This window comes from Hibiscus syriacus, unplaced genomic scaffold (assembly GCF_006381635.1).
Source record: "Hibiscus syriacus cultivar Baekdansim isolate YM2019G1 unplaced genomic scaffold, ASM638163v2 tig00110678_pilon, whole genome shotgun sequence".
NCBI classification, from domain to species: Eukaryota; Viridiplantae; Streptophyta; class Magnoliopsida; order Malvales; family Malvaceae; genus Hibiscus; species Hibiscus syriacus.
In genome coordinates, this window is record NW_024062822.1 from 2,234,938 (window position 1) to 2,248,622 (window position 13,685).

Below are 13,685 nucleotides of genomic sequence, written 5' to 3' on the forward strand. Positions count from 1 at the left end.
TACTGAATTATCAACAAAAAGAAATTATTTCTACTTCCCCCTAGTTTTTGATTACTTTCTTGCATTCTACATCTAGTTCGATCATAATTCCTTCTCATACTTCATTGTTCAAAATTTTGCAGTATCATTTTTTGTGACTCATAATTCCTTGATTCTCCATCTTCATCTGTTGAGTTGGCACGAACCAAGCGACTTCACTGGTAAAGGAATTGTTGTTATTCTTTAAGTTCCCGAGTTCATGCACCAAGAACGTTAGACTTTAAACATATATTGCCTTGTACTTACCCCAGATTAATAAAAAAAAAAGTAATCTGTCGAGTTGCTTACCTTGAAGTTTTGCAGCTTCCAGTTTCTGTGGTGCTCTCAATTTCTCTTTTGCATAACATTCCAAATGGACAAAACTTGGATGGTGAACTGATACATTAGATTCACAATTAGACACCCAAAAAAGAAACATAAATTAAGTTTAATTCATCATGTAATTAACAACCTCGATCCCATTTTAAGCAGAGATTATGTGAATATGACAAGCAATTATCACTGTCCAATTACATCATAATCAAGCTTTATTTAGATTGCACCAATCGATCAAAATACACTGTGTCAACTGTATACTCCATGTACATGAAAGTTTCAGGGAAAATAAATAAAACTTTCAACTTTTAAAAGAGTACTAACAATTCGTTCGCATTAAGACTGACTTTCGATTTTGTTTAATTAGTCTATTGATAAAAGATAATAATCTGAATTATCGGTAACACGTGAGACGTCAAACCTCATATAGAGTTAGTCTATTAATTGCTGATGAAGAATAATTCATGATTATGGTTATTAATCATGTGTGATCTCATTTCATTGGTTTGCTATCTGCCCCCTAAGAACGGGAAATAGGAAACCTATGAACTAAATTTAATCGACTTTAGGCCTATAGTGGGTGCTTGTAGTGTATACTTTATGTTAGCTATCCACATTTTATTCAGAGCATATAAATGTTTATTTTAAAATTAATCTCTTCTTATAAATCCAAGATTTTATTTGTGTCCACTCACATATAAATAACAATAAAAATTAATTAAAGATATTATGTTATTAATTTGTGTCTTTTAATCTCAGTGGTTAAAGGAATCGTTATTATTCCTTAAAATCACGGGTTCGAACACCAACAGCTGCAGCAAGGTGATTAAACGTTCGTTGTCAAATGATTGAAATTATTTAGAACATATACTACTTTGTAATCACCTTAGTTTAATCAATATATATATATATATATATAACTCCGCCACTACCTTGTGCAGGCAAACCAAAAAAAAAAAATTATGCCTTCAAGTTGTTGGACGATAGTGGGGCTGGGAAACATGCCCCAATTCATCGTGTAAAATTTGTGGATGAATAAGATTAACTTGTAGAATTTCAAGTCTTGACCAATTAGAAATATTTATTTTAAGGTATAGTGTATCTTCAACATTTCCACTTAAAAGACAGTGGTGCAACTATTACTTCGACAATATGAACAGTTTTTAAATAAGGAATGAATTTGTCCGATTCTCAATGCATAACTTTATGCCTTGGCCTCATATTTCTGCATTTTTTGACTTGCTCGTTCCACATTATCACTTTATTACTATACTAATATAGTAGTATTAGTTTATCTCTTTTTGCACAGCCATCCAAGTTTTATACTATCCAGTTTTATAATAAACATAAATTAAACATATATCCATGGAAACATCCAACATCCAAAGACAGCAGAAAATTTTGACTTTCAAACTGTTTTCATTAACTCTGAAGTCCGAAGTTTGGACTTGAGTATCAAATTTTGTGTTGGAAGAACCAACACAAGAGGGGCAAGCAAAGATACGTAAGGAAAGATGGACAATCGATCATGAAAATAATCAGAAAATTGAACCGAAAATAACTTGAGAAAAATCAGACAGCAAGATCTAGAGAAAGGGTCTTTCATTTCATTATACGTGTGAGAATAAATACAATCTACTGGAAACTGGGAAGAAAAAAGCAACAGCACCATGAATCATCATCGTCCTCACATATAAATAATAGCATGAGAAAAGATCATACGTACGTGCTTCAAAGGACTCGCCTGTTGCTTTTCCTTTTTCTTGGAAACTACATAACAAAGATCATTCAACCAAAAGGAAGAATATAAAATGATGAGAATAATCTAAAACTAAGCACTGAAAACCATAAGTTTTGCACGATATATTGCCTGGCTCCATCCTGTCTGCCAATTTCCTGTATCTAATTCTATGAACCAATGTTGTTTTGAACTTGTAAATTGTACTGAGTTAGACAAAGAAAGAGAGAAAAGAGTAGTGCATTAAGTTGCAGCCTACAAAGGGAAGTATGAATGGAATGGAAGGGCAATCGGGTCTCACCAACCGTGACTGTAGAGAAATGGATGGTTGAGAAAGGTGAGAATGGGTTGTCATCTGAAGCCATTTTCTGAAACTTTTCCATTTCAGCCCCTCCCCCAACCCCACCGGGGTGTGAAGATTGAGAAAGGACATAGAGATGGGGTTATAAAGAGGGACCCAGATACCTTGGAAGGGGAGGAAGATGAATGATAGAGTGGCATAATAAGGCTATTTTTATGCACGCGGGGGAATAAACTTTTTTTGTTTGTCAAGGGGACAAGGCCAAAGCCAAAGCCAAAGCCGAAGCAATTGGTTTTACGGGATTGTTGGGTTTAAATGGCCGGTGAAAAAGCCTTTTCAACTTACCCTTTGGTCTGTTTTTTTCTGGTAAGACATGTCGAACTCTTTTTCATTGTCTTTGCTAATTATTTTATTTTTAGGGGATCTTGTCAGACCTAAACTTGTTTATGGATATCTATTTGGCTTTTCGTTTCTTCCCTCTTAATGGATATCTAAATTGGAGTGACTTGGAAAGCATAAAAATTATGATTGGACGACAAACCAAATTTAGTTAGTTGTATTACAATTACTGGAATCAGCTATAAGTTACATAATATATATTTTTTTAAATATGTAATATCTATTTATAAATAATTTAAAGAATAATAGTTTTAATTATTTACAGATGAAAAAATTAGATTAAATTCACTTTTTTTATTAAACTCGGGTAATTACAATGTAATATTTATTTAAAGATAACTCTCAATCATTTGATATTGAATGCTCATATCTTTAGTATTTCTGGTGTTCGAACTCAAAACCTCAAAGAATGACAACAATTCATTTACCATTAATATCACTCGATTTATGCATTTAAATTAGGTAAAAGAAACATTTAAAGTAGTAAATAGTCGGAAGTTGGAAATTAGGTAAAAGAAAATTTGATTTTAACAAAACAATTATGATGTCCTCTTATGTTTTGACCATTTGCAACAACAACAAAACCCTATTCCCATATGCAATGGGGTAAGGGGGAGTAGGGTAGTAGGCTGCCCCCAACGCCAGATTGAGAGCAGCTTCCATGGAAGACCTCTGGCAGTCAGAAAATTAAAAATAAAAATAAAATGCAATGCATGTATAAATAAATAAATAAATACATAGTTGAACAGTCTTCATAAGCAGTCCACATATGCACGTTTGTAATGGGAAGTAATCCCTGCAAATAAATCCCTACGTAAAAAGCTCTGCATATAGACAGAAAGATAAGATTCGACTAAAATTAAAAAGAGGAAACATAAAGAGAAGGATACACAGAAGTCAACGATAGCAAGCAACGAGAATGAATAAAGTCAAATGGGTTATACCATAAACTAAGACAACACTTCTCCGCTACCCTAGTTCTAAGCCTTCATAAATTCCAATGACAGAAACGTATAAAAATTAAAAGTCATGGAAATTTCTACAAAGGCATTAAAAGAAGATAGAGATGATACACCCTATGGTTGTGACCCGCACTACTCGGCTACCCTGGTCTTAAGTCTCCATACTTTCCTATCAGAGGTCATGTCCTCGGTAAGGGCTAAATCCTTCAAAACAGGTCTCAAGCAGTCTTCCCACTTCCGCCTTGGTCGTCCTCTCCTTCTGGCACCGTCGACTGTAATCGACTCTACCCTCCTGACCGCATCCGACGGTTGTCGCCTAAGGACATGCCCAAACCATCGTATTCTTTCCTCCCTCAATTTTTCGGATATAGGCAGCACCTCCAAGGACATCCTAATAGCAGATTTGGTGTCATATCCCATAGAGTCCTACCACATGCTCATCGAAGCCTTCTCATTTCTGCGGCCTTCATCCTCCTTATGTGATCCTTCTTGATTGCCCAACATTTTGATTCATACAACAACGCTGGTCTTATTGTCATTCTATAAAATTTTCCCTTAAGTTTTAGAGGCACCTTCTTGTCACACAAAACGCCGGTAGCATCCCTCCACTTTAGCCATCCTACCTTTTTACGGTGTGTAACGTCATCATCCACACCCCCATCTTTATGTATCATAGACCCTAGGTACTTGAAACAATTCTTTGAGGGGAGAACGTGTCCTTTTATGCATACCTATACATCTTCATCGTTTTGGTTCCCACTGAAGTTTGAACTTAAATACTATGTCTTTGCAATATTGATCCTTAGACCTTTTTCTTCCAAAGCAATCTTCCAAGTAGTCAGTCTACTATTTAGCTCAGTTCTTGTTTCAGCAACTAGGACAATGTTGTCAGCGAAAAGCATACACCATGGAACATTGTATGGTGTCGCACAATAGATGTCATCCATAATCAAGGTGAAATGTAAGGGCTAAGAGTCGACCCCTGGTGGAGTCCGATTTCCACCGGGATTGCCTCGGTGTCGCCAACTGTAGTCCTGATGTATGTAGTAGATCTACAGTACATATCACGAATCGCCCGGATATAAGCAGTTGGGATCCGTCTCGTTTCCAAGGTCTTCCAGATTGTATCGCGAGGAACGCTATCATACGTCTTCTCAAGGTCAATGAACGTCATGTGAAGATCTCTATTTTTTCCCTATATTTCTCCATAAGCCGTCGAAGTAGATGAATCGCCTCTATAGTAGACCTGCTTGGCATAAAGCCAAATTGGTTTTCCGAAACCCTAGTAACCTGTCTCAACCTAGCCTCTATCACCCTTTTCCCATAGCTTCATGGTATGGTTGAGTAGTTTAATACCTCTGTAGTTGCCACAACGTTGGGGATCTTCTTTATTCTTATAGATTGGTATCACCGTAGACTCTCTCCACTCCTCTGACATCTTGGCAGTCTCTAAAATAATATTAAAGATATTGGTCAACCACTTAACTCCCTCTTCTCCTAGGGTCAACCACACAGTGATAGGAATTTGATCTGGACCAACAGCTTTGTCCCTCCCCATCTTTCTAAGAGCCATTTTGACTTCCTCAAACCCAATCCTACTTGTAGGGCATTCATTGGCCATAGTATGATGGTCGGCTGACCCATCAATGGTATTATCTCTACAGGGAGTGGCACCGTCATTAAATAAGCCAAAGAAGTAACTACCCCAAACCCTCTTAATATCATGATCTTTCACTAAAAGAACATCATTGTTGTCCTTAATAAACCTAATGCTACCTAGATCATTTTTCCTATTCTCCCTGGATTTTACTAGCCTGAAGATGTCGTTTTGTCCTTCCTTGGCGTCTAATCTCTTGTACATTTCCTCGTATGCCTTATCCTTTGCTTTAGCCACCGTTTTATTGGCTTTCTACTTTGCCTTCTTGTATTTTTGTTTAGCTCTCGATCTTTCTTCGTCGTCATTGCATTGTAGATACTCCTTGAAGCAAGTTTCCTTTGTCTTCACCTTAGTTTGGACTTTGTCGTTCCACCACCACGATTCTTTATGCTCCTTGACCTTCCCTGTCGACAACCCAAGGGTGTTTTTTCCCACCTCTCTGATGGAATGTGCCATATTTTTTCATAACATATATGCATTATTTGAGTTTGTAGTTCCAAAACCTATATTAGACATAACCTTACTCCTAAAGTCATCAGCTGTCACTCCATGTAAGTTCTTCCAAATGATCCTAGGTTTACCAAGTTTAGCCCTCTTATGAGTGCTCCGCCCGTGGCGTACACGGAACACCAAAACCAACAATCTGTGTTGTGATGCACATGCCTTTTCAGGGAACACTTTACAGTCAATGCAAGCCCATCAATCCTGATTTCAAACCAGGATGTAGTCGATTTGGGTACAATGTCCCCCGTTATGGAACGTAATCAAGTTCACATCTCTCTTGTTAAAGCAGGAGTTAGTGACCAGGATATCGTGTGCAGTAGCAAATTCAAGCAACGTACACCCCTCCTTGTTCCTACTACCAAAACCGAAACCCCCATGAACACCGTCATACCCTTCGGTTGCACTACCTATATGGCCATTGAAGTCTCCCCCTATGAAAACTCTTTGGTCCTCTGGAATGCTCCTAAGTACATCATCTAACTGATCCCAGAAGCAACGTTTCTCCCCCTCCCCTAGGCCAACGTGTGGGGCATACACTGAAAGGACATTCACCATTTCCTCTTCTATAATAACCTTAATCATCATGATCCTATCCCGATGTCTACAAACTTCAACTACATTTTCTTTGAGCCTAGAGGATACCAAGATACCCACCCCATTTCTAGCGTTATCTACATCTAAATACCATAATTTGTACCCATTACACTCTCTGGCGTGAGCCCTTTTCCACCTAGTCTCCTGAATACAAGAAAAATCTATTTTCCTATTACTAAGTACGTCTGTCAGCTCCAGCAGCCTAGCATTTAATGTGCCTACATTCAACGAACAAACTCTAAGTCTAGTCTCTTGACACCACTCTATCGAGCCTTCCCCCTATACTCTCTATGGGATCTAAAAGAATGACATGACCTCAAGTAATCATCTATATTCGAAGCTATGTGGAACTATGAAAAAGGAATCCAAAGAAGACAGAAGGTGCACCAATAAAACACTAGAGAATTGAGGAGTACTAAAAAGCCTAGTTTGTTACTTAATAGGATTTTAAGACAAATTAACACTATCTTACTTAACTTAAGGCCAACAGCTAGAAACCGATGAGTGAATTTATATCTTACTTAAATATCGATAATGATATAAGATACTAGGAGTCTAGTACAATGAAAAAATACAAATCCAGTAAATCCTACTCAAAGAAAAGTGCAAAAATAAAGATCGAGTAGATCCAAGTTCCCACTAAACAAACAATAAATGTTTAAATTATATAATAAATTGATTTATAATGTCTAAAGAAATTTTTGTTAAAAATAAGTGTTTTAACGTTTTCTCTGTTATAGTACCGTAACGACCGTTAAATAACACATGTCATATTTATATATTTTTATTAAAAAAATCTCTCCCCATCCTCTATTCTCCTTTCCTTCCCCTCACCCGTCATTGTCCCTTGTTCCCCTCCACTGTGCAATCTACTAAAATTCTTCAAATCACCTCTTGCAAATTAAATCACCTTGTAAAACATCGGACGATTTAAATGGTTGTAAATCATCTGTCAATTACATGATCGAAGATGGGTATTTGATATTAGGGGTTGAGGTTTAGAATTTAGAGAATTGAACTTTGAGATTTATAGATTTAGGGGACTTTGACACTGACAACTGGCAAGAGAGATGGTTAACAGTAAAATTCTGACAATGGGTGGGTAATCATTTGACGATTGTGAAGGCGATATGCGACGACTAGTAACGTGGGTTGGAATGAGATATTTTAAGGTTCTATGGTATTTTTTATAATTTTTGAAAAAAATGAGTTTTTCTTTTAAATTAGTAATATTCTTAAATTATTTTTAAAAAATAAAAATTTCAAAAAAAAATATAAGGGTGACACGTGTCATTTAACAATCAAATTTAAAGGTTGTTGTAGTCCAGACATTTAAAAGTGTAACATTGGAAACGTTAGACACCTACTTTTATCGGAAAAAATTTTAGGTACCAAAAGTTAATTTTAGGTTTACTTTGGGCACTTACTTTTGCATTAAGCCTTGGTTATTTGTAAGTATAGATTTTTGGGTAAAGTACACAAATGCCCTTGGTTATAGGGTACTATTTTGTAGAATCCTCCTATTACTAAAAGTTACAAATTGATTCTCTGACTATAGGATGTTGTTTTATTGAGTCCATTGACTATAAAAGTTACAGAATAGTCATCCAACTATTCATATATTCCAAACTCATCCTTTTTTGTTAAAAATTTGATGACAAACCGAGTTTGACGTTAACATGTTGTCTGAGTTATGATAGTCGTTTGAGATTTTGGGATCAGATTTTATCATATCACAATCTGCATGTTAACGTATAGCTCTGACTACCATCAACTTTTTAATAGAAAATGATGAGCTTGGAATATATGAATAGTCGAGTGACCATTTTGTAACTTTTAATAGTAGAATGACTCAACAAAATAATACTATGTAGTCGAGAGACCCTTTCATAATTTTTAATAGTTGCAAAACTCAACAAATCAACACCTTATAGTAAGAGAATCATTTGTGTACTTTACCCTCATTTTTTAGGTAGTGTACAAGGGAGAAAATAAATAAAATAATAACCAAATAATTTGATATTTACAACATTAAATAACCTTAAAATAAACAGCCAGCAAAGGGTTGAAAAAGATGGGTGAAAGGCTGGATGAGTTTCCTTCTCTCCTTTTTGGACATATTCTGGGATGAGCTGAATCAAACCTGCCCAAAGCAACTTATAGTATATTCAATATTTAATTTTCCCCCCTTCAATTCAAAGTAAAATGACATTGTTTCTCAGTTTTCATTATGATGTTCTTGCCTTTTTGCATCAATTATTTGTAGGAAATTGGCTGTCTTAAAGGACTAACAAACATTCGTATTTTGTTTTTATGCTAATTAATATGATTAAGGTTAGATTTCCGTTCCAGTACGGATAGATTTGGATAAAGGAAATTACAATTCTATTTAATATAATCATAATTTATATGTTAAATAAAAATACCAATATTTGGGAAACTATTGTATTGTTTTTCATTTTACAAATAAAATTGTGGGTAAAATGCACAAACAGTCCCCTGACTATAGACACTAATTTGTTAAGTCATCTGATTGTTAAAAGTTATAAATGATCATTGTATTGCTTTGTTGAGTCCCTCAACTATTAAAAGTTACAAAATGGTCACCCGACTATTTATTATATTCCAAACTCGTCCTTTTCCATTAAAAAATTGACAGTTGTCTGCGTTGGATGTTAGTATATTATCTGAGATATGATAGTCGTTTGAGATTCTTGAAGCAGATTTTATCATATCTCATACATGATACAACAAATTAATGTTCAGCTTAGACTGCCGTCAAATTTTTAACGAAAAAGGCGAATGTATAACATAATGAATAGTTGAAAGACCATTTTGTAACTTTTAATAGTCGGGGATCTCAACAAAACAACATCTTATAATCGATGATCATTTTGTAACTTCAATAGTCGAAAAATTCAATAAAATTATATTTTATAGTAGATGGATCATTTGTGTACTTTACCCTGAAATTATACATATATTTAATAACGATAGCATATAAAATGCCAACTCTTATTATTACCATATAATTAAAATTAAAATGCCAACTCTTATTATTACCATATAATTAAAATAAAAATGCCGCTACATGAAGACAACCAACATTTTCCTAATTAACATTTGCAATGGTATGTATATTCAAGTGTTGTGCCTTAGACGTCAATGTTTCTCTTTATTCAAAGGAAGTCATCATCGTTCTTCAAAAAAATTCTGAAATTTTATATACAATATTAAATTTATTAATTGCAACTTGAAAATGATATTACCTTTTCTAGAAGCCCTATTTTTCATATAATTATTCTAATTATAATTAAAGTTTGAAACAAGGATAAATTAAATATGATTATTCAAGTTTTTTTTAATTACAATAATTTAAATAACATATCAAATCACTTAAAAATAACATATTATATTGTAAATCACTTAGCAGGATATGAAAAGAGGTGAAATTCAACCATATCTTGAGAGAACAAAATGATGTAGTTGATGCTTTGGCAACAAATCCAATAGAGGTCATTTTGTCCGATGTTAGTCCAAAAGGAATAGCTTATTTGGTTATGGGCCTTGAAGAAATCTGCAAAGATGGGCTTAATTGGGTTATTTTCCTATAAGAGACTTTATTGGCCCCCTCTTCATCAAAATTGCAAATATGATTCTCGTTGGAATTTGGGTGGGAGATTGGTAAGAAGCAGAGGCTCTTGACTGAAGTTTCCAAGTAATCGGTAGCATATCCTGTTGAGATATGGAGGCTAACAATTCTCAAGTCAACCATCGTATTGCAACGATCGCAGCCCACCTCAGCCCTTCCAATAATTCTCAGACGGAGGGTAATTTGGGTTTGGGTTTGGGTTTAGAGAGAGACAGCTGCCGAGCCAAAGGTGGCTCAGCTGGGTTCAAGGTGGCGATTTTGGGAGCTTCCGAGGAATTGGACAGCCGTTAGCAATGTTGATGAAGATGAACCTTTTGGTCTCTGTTCTTCATTTTTATGACGTGGTTAATACCCCTGGTGTTACTGCTGATATTAGCCTCATGGACACTGGAGCTGTGGTATGTTTTATGTTTCCGTTACATAAGAATGTCTTTCTTCTTTTGGCTTTTGGAATCGATAATTGTTGTTTTTATTGGTTTTTGGAATACTGTAATTCCTACATCGAATTCATTGTTTCGATTAGGAATTAGGATGTGAGTGTGATCAACGTAGTTAAGAACTTAAGATAGAGAAAAATAAAAATCAAGGCTTGAAATGAGATAGAGAACAATAAAAATCAAGGCTTGAAATGAAATAGGAAGTCGCTCCAAGTTTTATACTTGATTTTGCGTTGCTGTTTACTGACCGAACTTAATTTACCAAAATGCTTCTTTTTCACAAATGTTACGGATGAGACAGTTCGCGTTTTGTTGGATGTATTCACTAAGAATTTTAGCAATATTTGTTGAATCTTTAGGTACGTGGATTTCTGGGACAATGGCAATTGGAGGAGACTCTAACAGGAATGGACCTTGTAATTATTCCAGCTGGAGTTCCTAGGAAACCTGGAATGACAAGAGATGATTTTTTTGCAACATCAATGCTGGAATTGTTAAGACTCTTTGCAAAGTGTTGTCCCAAAGCTATTGTCTATTTGATTAGTAATCCTGTTAATTCCACAGTGCCCATTGCTGCCGAAGTTTTTAAGAAAGCTGGCACCTTTGACCCGAAGTGACTCTTGGGAGTCACAATGCTTGATGTTGTTAGAGCAAATGCTTTTGTGGTAAATACGAATCTTTTCATATTGATTTGTTCTTCTTCGTTGTTGATTAGCCAACTCTAGATTGTTACTGACATTACTTTCATGGTAACTACAGATTTTTCCATTGTTGATTAGTCAATGGTGGTTTTGTTAGACAATGTTGGATAACCTTCTTTCATAATCATTTTCACATGGCATAGGCATATAGCAGAAAATTTAGTCTATCTGTGATGAAGCTAAACGTTTGCAGCCTAGCTGTCTTCATTGTTGTGTACCGATATTCACTAATAACTATTGCCCCATTGTTTTGGTTTCTTTATAGGAGGAAGTTTTGGGTCTGGATCCACGAGAGGTTGATGTCCCAGTTGCCGGGGGACATGCAGTGGTTACTATTTTACCTCTTCTATCTCAGGTTCAAGGGACCTGTTTCCAAACATTAACGGGCTCGCCAATTTAAAATAAAATGACATTCTATGTAACGATCCCTGTATACAGGTTAAACCCCCATGCTCTTTCACTGCAAGGGGAATTGATTATCTGACAGATTGTATTCAGAATGGTGGTATAGAGGTCGTTGAGGTAAAGCATATTTTTTTCCTTGACTGAAAACTCAAATGGCTTGAAATGCCTTGGTGATCTAAAAGTTATTATATCCAAGCATATAACACACCTACTAGTTAGCTTTCAATGGGCCATTTCTGATGGAGTCTGCATTTTCCATCTTGTAATCCAGTAACTTGATCTATATAGAAACATTACAAGTTGCATCCGGGGATTGAAAAAAAGGATACGTTATGGGGTGGAAGAGATTATCATGGATCAATTGAAACAAAATGCTCTGAGAAAGTAACCATACAGGGTTTATGAATTAAGGCATGATTTAATGATTAAAGAATAATTGTTCTGAATTTAACCAGTAAAAGGATGATGCTCGGGGATTAAGTGTTATTTGATATAATGCAACTAGCTGCCTTTAAAATTTTCGGGTAGTCCTACAAATAAACCTAGCCATGTCATCTAATCCACGGCTGAGCTTTTAACGATAAGGATGAATCGAGAGCTTTGCATTTCTGTTTTTCTTAATGGACTTGTAACTTACTGTTAGCAGTGATTATATTCTTCAATACATCAATGGATTTAATTTTAACGGTAAGACAAAAAGTTGAGCACACCACATTTGTACTCCATGCGCCACTCATTCTGTCAGTTATTCTGAAGTTATCCACTTAAGTTACTTCATGTTAGCATCATTGTCTAGGTTCTGGAAACTTATTTATTCCGGTGTTCTGTTCCCATCGTGATGTATACATACTTGAAGTCTGGTGCGTGACCCATTATGTGCAATTTCTTGCGGGCAAAGGCCGGTGCTGGATCTGCAACACTATCAATGGTTATATGTGTGTCTGTATTCCCTATCACTCTCTCCCTCAACCACTAAGCACATATACTTTGTTGTTTTCTGTGTTGGACATGATTTTAGCTGGAGCTTAATGCATATCACAAAACATAAATGAAAGTGCAGGCATACACTGCTGTTAAATCTGCTGATGCATGTCTCCGAGGCTTAAGAGAAGATGCCAGAATTGTCGAATGTGCATTTGTTGCATCTCATGTATGTTATACATGTCCACCTACGCTTGAATATCTCTCTCTTTTTGTTCTAGGTTTTTTAACAACTAATACATTTCCTTTTGCAGGTAACTGAATTACCTTTCTTCGCATCCAAGGTAAGACTGGGTCGTTCTGGAGCTGAGGAAATACACCCTCTCGGCCCAATCAACCAGTATAAGAGGTCTATAACAGTAACCATCTTTGTTAGAAATAATAAAATATCTCACTGTCTAATATTTTATTTAAATCTCACTATGAAAATCCCAATGATTGATCAACAGGGTCGGCTTGGAGAGGGCAGAGGGGCTTGTAGCTAGCATTCAAAAGGGGATTTCATTTGTCAACAAATAAATACGGGTAGCTGATAACTTGGTTTCCCCTTGGAAACACTGTATCCGTATTCCATTTCTCTGATAAACTGAAGTTTCTAGGAATAAGAAAGTAAAAGCCATTTCTCTGATATTTGACATCATTTTCAAAATATTACTTTAACCAGTATCACTATGACTGATAATGTAAAAGCCATTTTGTCCATCAATTCAAACAAAAAGGAAAGATAATTATGAGAGAAACGTGTTTGTATGCTGAAATTGGTCTGGCTTTTGGAGTATGGACAATAGATGCTGTATAGAGATCACATGATAGCAATTCCATGCTACTGCTACGTTATTAAATTCATCATCCCCCATGTCCAAAGTTTCAGATCCCCACAAGTTTTTTCCATAACATTTTAATGTTATTTTATGCAATGAGTTGCCCATTTAAAGTTCTTTTCTACTTCTTAAAAGCGCAAACAGCAGAGGGAACAGGTTTGAAAATATTGTAGTAATAA

The 13,685-nt window shown here is 35.6% G+C and overlaps 1 pseudogene; it reads left to right on the top strand.

Moving 5' to 3' along the window:
* The first annotated feature begins 10,194 nt into the window (after nt 1–10,194).
* On the top strand, nt 10,195–13,303 carry LOC120138149 (annotated as a pseudogene).
* The last annotated feature ends 382 nt before the right edge of the window (nt 13,304–13,685 follow it).